Raw genomic sequence first — 6,000 nt, forward strand, 5'->3', positions numbered from 1 at the left:
AATCGTGAATCGTGAGTTTTTCGTGGGCGTTTATACACGAAAATCCGCCTCCGACTTTTTAGTCGGTATCTAGTCTTAGTATTAGGTATAATATAACTTTGTACCGATTTGTGGCAAAATTTGCTTTAAAGTAGCAGTTACAAAATTTGCAATAAAAATCCAAAGGAGATTAATAATTTAATCTGGGGGCTTACTATCATCACATAAAGCATCATTATTTTAAGATTTCATTTCTATATTAGATACCTTGGTGGCATTAAAATAAGGATTGTAATAAAAAAAAAAGGCTACAGTAATATTAAAATACTTACTGGGACCATTGCTTAATCCAGTATCTATTATACTGGATTAAGCAATGGTCCCAGTATCGAAAATTCGAGTATTTGAATGCTGTGGCTGAATGATAATAAAAGTTGTGGAAACTTTTATTATTTTATTAATCCTATCAATATTTTTTCATTGGTGTATTTTATATATTGTAACATCACCAAGCAAATAATCGCCAAGTTGCTTTGCATTGACAATGCTAGAGACAGTAATATCTCACTGAAAACTTTACTCTCACTGCAGTCTAAAAAAACAGCAAAGGCAAATGAGATGTCAAACGAAAGTACTGTTAATCCTTATAACAAACAAGATTAACCAGGATCATCAAAGACAAGAGGATACTGCAAAATATTTTGTCAATCTTGTGTCACAACTGGTGGTCTTATCTCCACTTCCTCATTGTTGCCCCACTTATTATATTACAACTCCTTTGTGTCGGGGTGGTAAAAGGGAAAATTGGATATCAACAGGGTGCTTTACCCCTTTCTTATAAAGTGTTAGCTGTTCAACAATACAGTTTTGTTTTCAAACGACGCTTTCACTTGAACGAACTTAAGTACTTTCTTTGTAAAAAGTATTAGTGTAATTTTTATAAATATTTATCTTGTTAATGCAAGAATATTTTATTAAACATTGTAGTATGGAAATAAATCTATTTACGGTAGTATAAAATGCCTACTTTAAATCTTTAATTATTGCAATTAAAAAGAAAAACAAACAAAGATGTTGCCTACTGAATGTGTAATTATTAACGTGTATGTATACTGTGAAACAGTAATAGCCTAGTTTTGAGGGCATGGGTTTCACTTTCGGGGTACCGAGTTCGAATCCCAGCACGCACCTCTAACTTTTCTAAATTATGTGCGTTTTAAGTACTTAAAATATCACTTGCGTCAACGTGAGGAAACCTGCAAGCCTTAGAGTTCTCCATAATTCTCACAAAGACCACCAATCAGCACTGGGACAGCGTGGTGGACTACGGCCTAAACACTTCTCAATTTTGTGAGGAGATCCGTGCTCTGTAGTGGGCCGGTAATGGATTGATGTGATGATGATGATGATGAGGATGTATACCTACTGTTGGTAATTGATGCAGTTATAATTAGAAATAGAGTGATTCGTTGAGATTTGTGCCTTGGAGAGCACGTTAAGCTGTCATTTCTGCGGCTGATCATGTCGAAGCTGTCGCATCGGACTATGAGGTCTCACGTTCAAGAAAGAGTTCACCCGCGTTTGCGCGCTTGTGTAATACTCCGCCTAGTTGGAATATCTCTCTGACAATGATTGACCACCGTAGCCGAAATCGATCAAAACTGTTTTGGATACTATCCATTTTACCTGTAAGTTTAAATTTTTGACGAAAACAGCAGCAGACTGATAGGGCAAATCTAAATAATTTTATAATTGTTTCGGCATTAGTTAGGTTACAACAAAGCACAAGTAATAAGTGTTCTAACTTCTATACCATATTTACAAATTGATATAATGTTAAGTTTGCATAATGTTTTTGCATTATATCAAAGAATTATAGGGTGCACTAACAGCCTATTATTCTCGATTTACCTGAATTGAGTCATTATTGGTTAACCTTTATACGCCGCTCCATTAATTAAAGCCGGCTTTAATATTATTACAGTGTGGCTTTTGATAACAAATGGAAATCTGTAATTAACGTGGAGTAAAGTTACAACATCCATGGAAACAATGTATTACTTACAAAACAAAACTTATACTTAATATTAGATATCTAGAGGTTGTTGCTTTTTTGAGGGTTACTTTTACAAACAAAAACGCCGCATCGCGTAAACTGTTGAAGTAGTACGCGTAGTAATATTTTTACTGGTCTGCTGTAATAAACTTTTGAGTTCCTAAAAAGATGAAATAAGAGCGCGGGTTTATAGAAAATCATAAAAATTATATCAAATGAACAAGGTCATAATTAATATCAATTGATATACCTTTACAAGTGAAGCCTAAATGTGAGTAGATATAGCTAAAATGGCAATATGCGGAGAATGTTTTGACGTTGGAGTCCCGAGGAGCTGGAATGACGACCGGTAAACGCAGCGTTGGTAGACCCCCGACGAGGTGGACAGATGACATCAAACGATTCACAGGTAGCTAACGGACCCAAGCGGCACAAGACCTACACCCAGCGGTGGACGTACACCACTTGATATTTTTATACCTTCAAATGTGAATCTATATCGTAATGGTTTTACTAAACATCTTGCTGTAATAAACACTTAACTTCTGAAAACTATGAAAAGAGCCAAGCTTATTCGAGAATTATATTAAACGAACAGATAATTATCACTCCAGATTGTTATTCGAATCGGAACTTTTGTAGTTCACAATGAAGACCCACTAAAAGAATTCAATCGTGTCGGCCACACATTAAGATTACCCATAAAATCAACGGGATACACACGAACCGCTGAGTCGCTTCGTTCACATCTCCATTCGTGCTTTACTACGATAACTATTCCAACACGTTTATAACTCAAGTTAATTATTGTGATGAAAAATTATCGCACATGTATTAATTACAGTTCATATTAAGACTGTAAGCGAAAAGATGTTATCATGAGGATGCAAAGGGAGACGGACTTGGCTTTGCGAAATAAAGAGAACCACAAATTGCCCCGTTTTGAACCAAAATGGTTGCGGGTATCCCATAAACAAAAATATTAGACAGGAGGTAAAAACAACGAGCCTGTCTTCAAGTTTAAAGAAGAAATGTTGGGCCGACTTTAGATAGCGTGGGATATAAGCAAAAAGAAGAAAAACAAATGCTAGGAGAACAAGAAGACATTTCATGCGCATTAAACTTATCGGATCAAGTGCTTTAAAGATGAAAGACAATATCGTGAGGAAATCTGCATACCTGAGAGTTCTACACAGTTCTCAAAGGCGTGTGAAGTCTACTAATCCGCGCTTGGCCAGAGTGTTAGATTAGTCTGATCTCAATTATGCCGGTCTCAACGTATTTCAAGGAATGGCGTATTGCTAGTAATAGAGTGGCGATCCCACGTGGAAAGCACAGTATTGGTAGTCCCCACACAATCTGGACAAAGTTTCTTAGAAAATAACTATATGTCATATAAAAGCGGTGATAGTCTAGTGGTTAGAACTTCGGCTTCGCTTTCGGGGGACCGAGCTTGAATTACAGCGCGCACCTCTCACTTTTCATAGTTATGTTCGTTTTAAACAATTAACAGTATCACTTGCTTCAACGGTGAAGGAAAACATCGCGAGGAAACCTGCACGCCTTAGAGTTCTCCATAATTTTTACAAAGGCGTGTGGAGTCCACCAATCAGCACCTCTCATTGTGGGAGGAGACCCGTGCCCTATAGTGGGCCAGTAATGATGATGATGATCTTATAAGTTTCTCTCTATTGAAACCTACTCAAGAAATATCTCAGCGTAAATCTATTACCTACTATCTAAGTAAATTAAGTAACTTTACCATCGTATTTCCAATTACAGCCCGCCGCCTTTTAATCAGCTTTGTTGTATTAAAACATAATTTGCTATTTTGAAAGTAACTAATTCCCAAATAAATACAACGATCAATTATTGTTATTAGTCTTCGCATTAATATAGGAACAAAATGCGTCCATCAATAATTTAACGATGAATTTTTATCTCTTGGCAACAGGATAATACTTAAATGACGTCACGTCAAAAACTTTTAAAGGTCAGTTTTAAGGTGGATGTTTAGCAACATTACCTATGAAGTACTTTATATTTTAAACATCGTAGTTAAACCGATATTTTTTTTGGTCTCAGATTTAAGAAAAAAAGAACAGTATTCTTTGACCGTCTCCACGATGCAATTTATCTCTGTACTCAATCTATGTGTGTAAATTATTTTCATATTGGTTCAGCGGTTGCCAAATATAGATAACATATAACCCAAATGTTATTATGAATCCTTTATTTTTCCGAGGTTTAAAGTATTTTATTTCCGTCTCCGGGATGCAAACTGTCTCTGTGCCATATTTATAATATTAGTATGGATATATGTGTCCTAATAGGTATTTGTATATATCATATTGCAGCTTGAGGATTTCAATAAGATGTAACCAAGCGATTGCCGGTTATTGGATTTCCTGAGCCGTTACAAATACGAGTTTCCCTTTCTTTTAATATTATTATTTTTTATTCCTTTAAGAAGTAACGATATACTTTTTAGAGTAAGTTCTAAGTATAAGATATGTTCGCGTCAGTCATTCGATACAGTACATGGGGTATCTATTAAATAGGAATACCTGCATGATTCGAATTTAATCAATGTGTTACGAAAATATAATTTTAATCTATCAATAATACTGTGGCGAAAAATAATATAAATAAATAAATAGGAACGTGTGGTTACAGATTAGTCCAGCTAGTGTAAACTAGGCTTATCCATATGCTCGTTAACCATGGTCCACCCGCACGGTATCACCGATCAAATGGACCGCATCACACCTGTGGCCGGCTTCAAACGTGCCGCCCCCCTCCCCGCCACACCAAGCAAGCCCCCTCAGCTCATGATACACTCCCATGAGAACTAAAAACATCATCGATGTGCTTCGCTAGATGTGGCAGAAATGAACGTTCAAGCTTTAAATTTTGTTGTGTTATAAGAATAATCAAACCCATATTCACCTTGTTATAATGCTTATGTGTTTAGTAAGCTAAGTCAAAGTAGCCCTCTCTATATTTTATCACGAAAAAATTATAAGTAACAGGTACAAAGTGGGGCAAATTGAAATGAATGTTCGTGAGCTAAAAATTCAAACCTCGTTGGATCCAATACTTATTTGTTTATAGAGCTAACTCATATTATATCTTTTTATATATATGAGTAATAGAAAAAAATTCAGGTGATCACTTACCATCAGGTGACCCAGCTGCTCGTTTGCCCGTTATTAAAATATAAAAAAAAAATGAGGGACATGCCGTGGTTTAGAGTGGGGGGAGTCCCACATAACCTCCGACCTGCCTAAGGGTCGGAGGTAGCAATAAAGCTTTCTACCACGCCAAAAAAAGGGTATTAATCGTTGAGGACTGCTCCCAGCACTTTACCATCAGATTTTATACTGTGATGTGCAAAAATTAGCAGCCTTGTACCATAATCGAAGTGCATTCCGTGTATTACTAATCCTTATATAGTTCCAGTAGCCATCCAAGGTCGTCATCATCAATTGTACTTGTCCATATGGTGCTTTTCGAAAGAAGATACACCTTAAGATACCTTTAAAAAATACTAAAATGCCTATAGGTGCGCTTATAATATTTGGTGAGTTCACTCTGAATTATAAGGTACCAAACAAAAAAAGAATCATCAAAAACTGTTTATAATTGGCGAAGTAATCAAGTGACAAATATAAAAAACAAATACCTACCGTAGAAATGAGAACCTCCTCTTTATTTAAGTCGGTTGAAAAGTAAGATTTATGACAACTAATATAGCTGGTCTATCTGAAATACACCAAGATGAATTTTGATTAAATTTATTACATAACTCATCAATTGTAAGTTTTCGTAAAGCACTTCCAGTCACTCTATTTCACTATAACAATCCAATAATGGTCTTTTCAGATTTTATTGATTTGAAATACCTAATCGGCAGATTGATTTCTTTATAGCCGACCCAAGGCGGGTCGTCTTCTATTGATGCT

Source organism: Pararge aegeria, chromosome 17 (genome assembly GCF_905163445.1).
Source record: "Pararge aegeria chromosome 17, ilParAegt1.1, whole genome shotgun sequence".
Lineage (NCBI taxonomy): Eukaryota > Metazoa > Arthropoda > Insecta > Lepidoptera > Nymphalidae > Pararge > Pararge aegeria.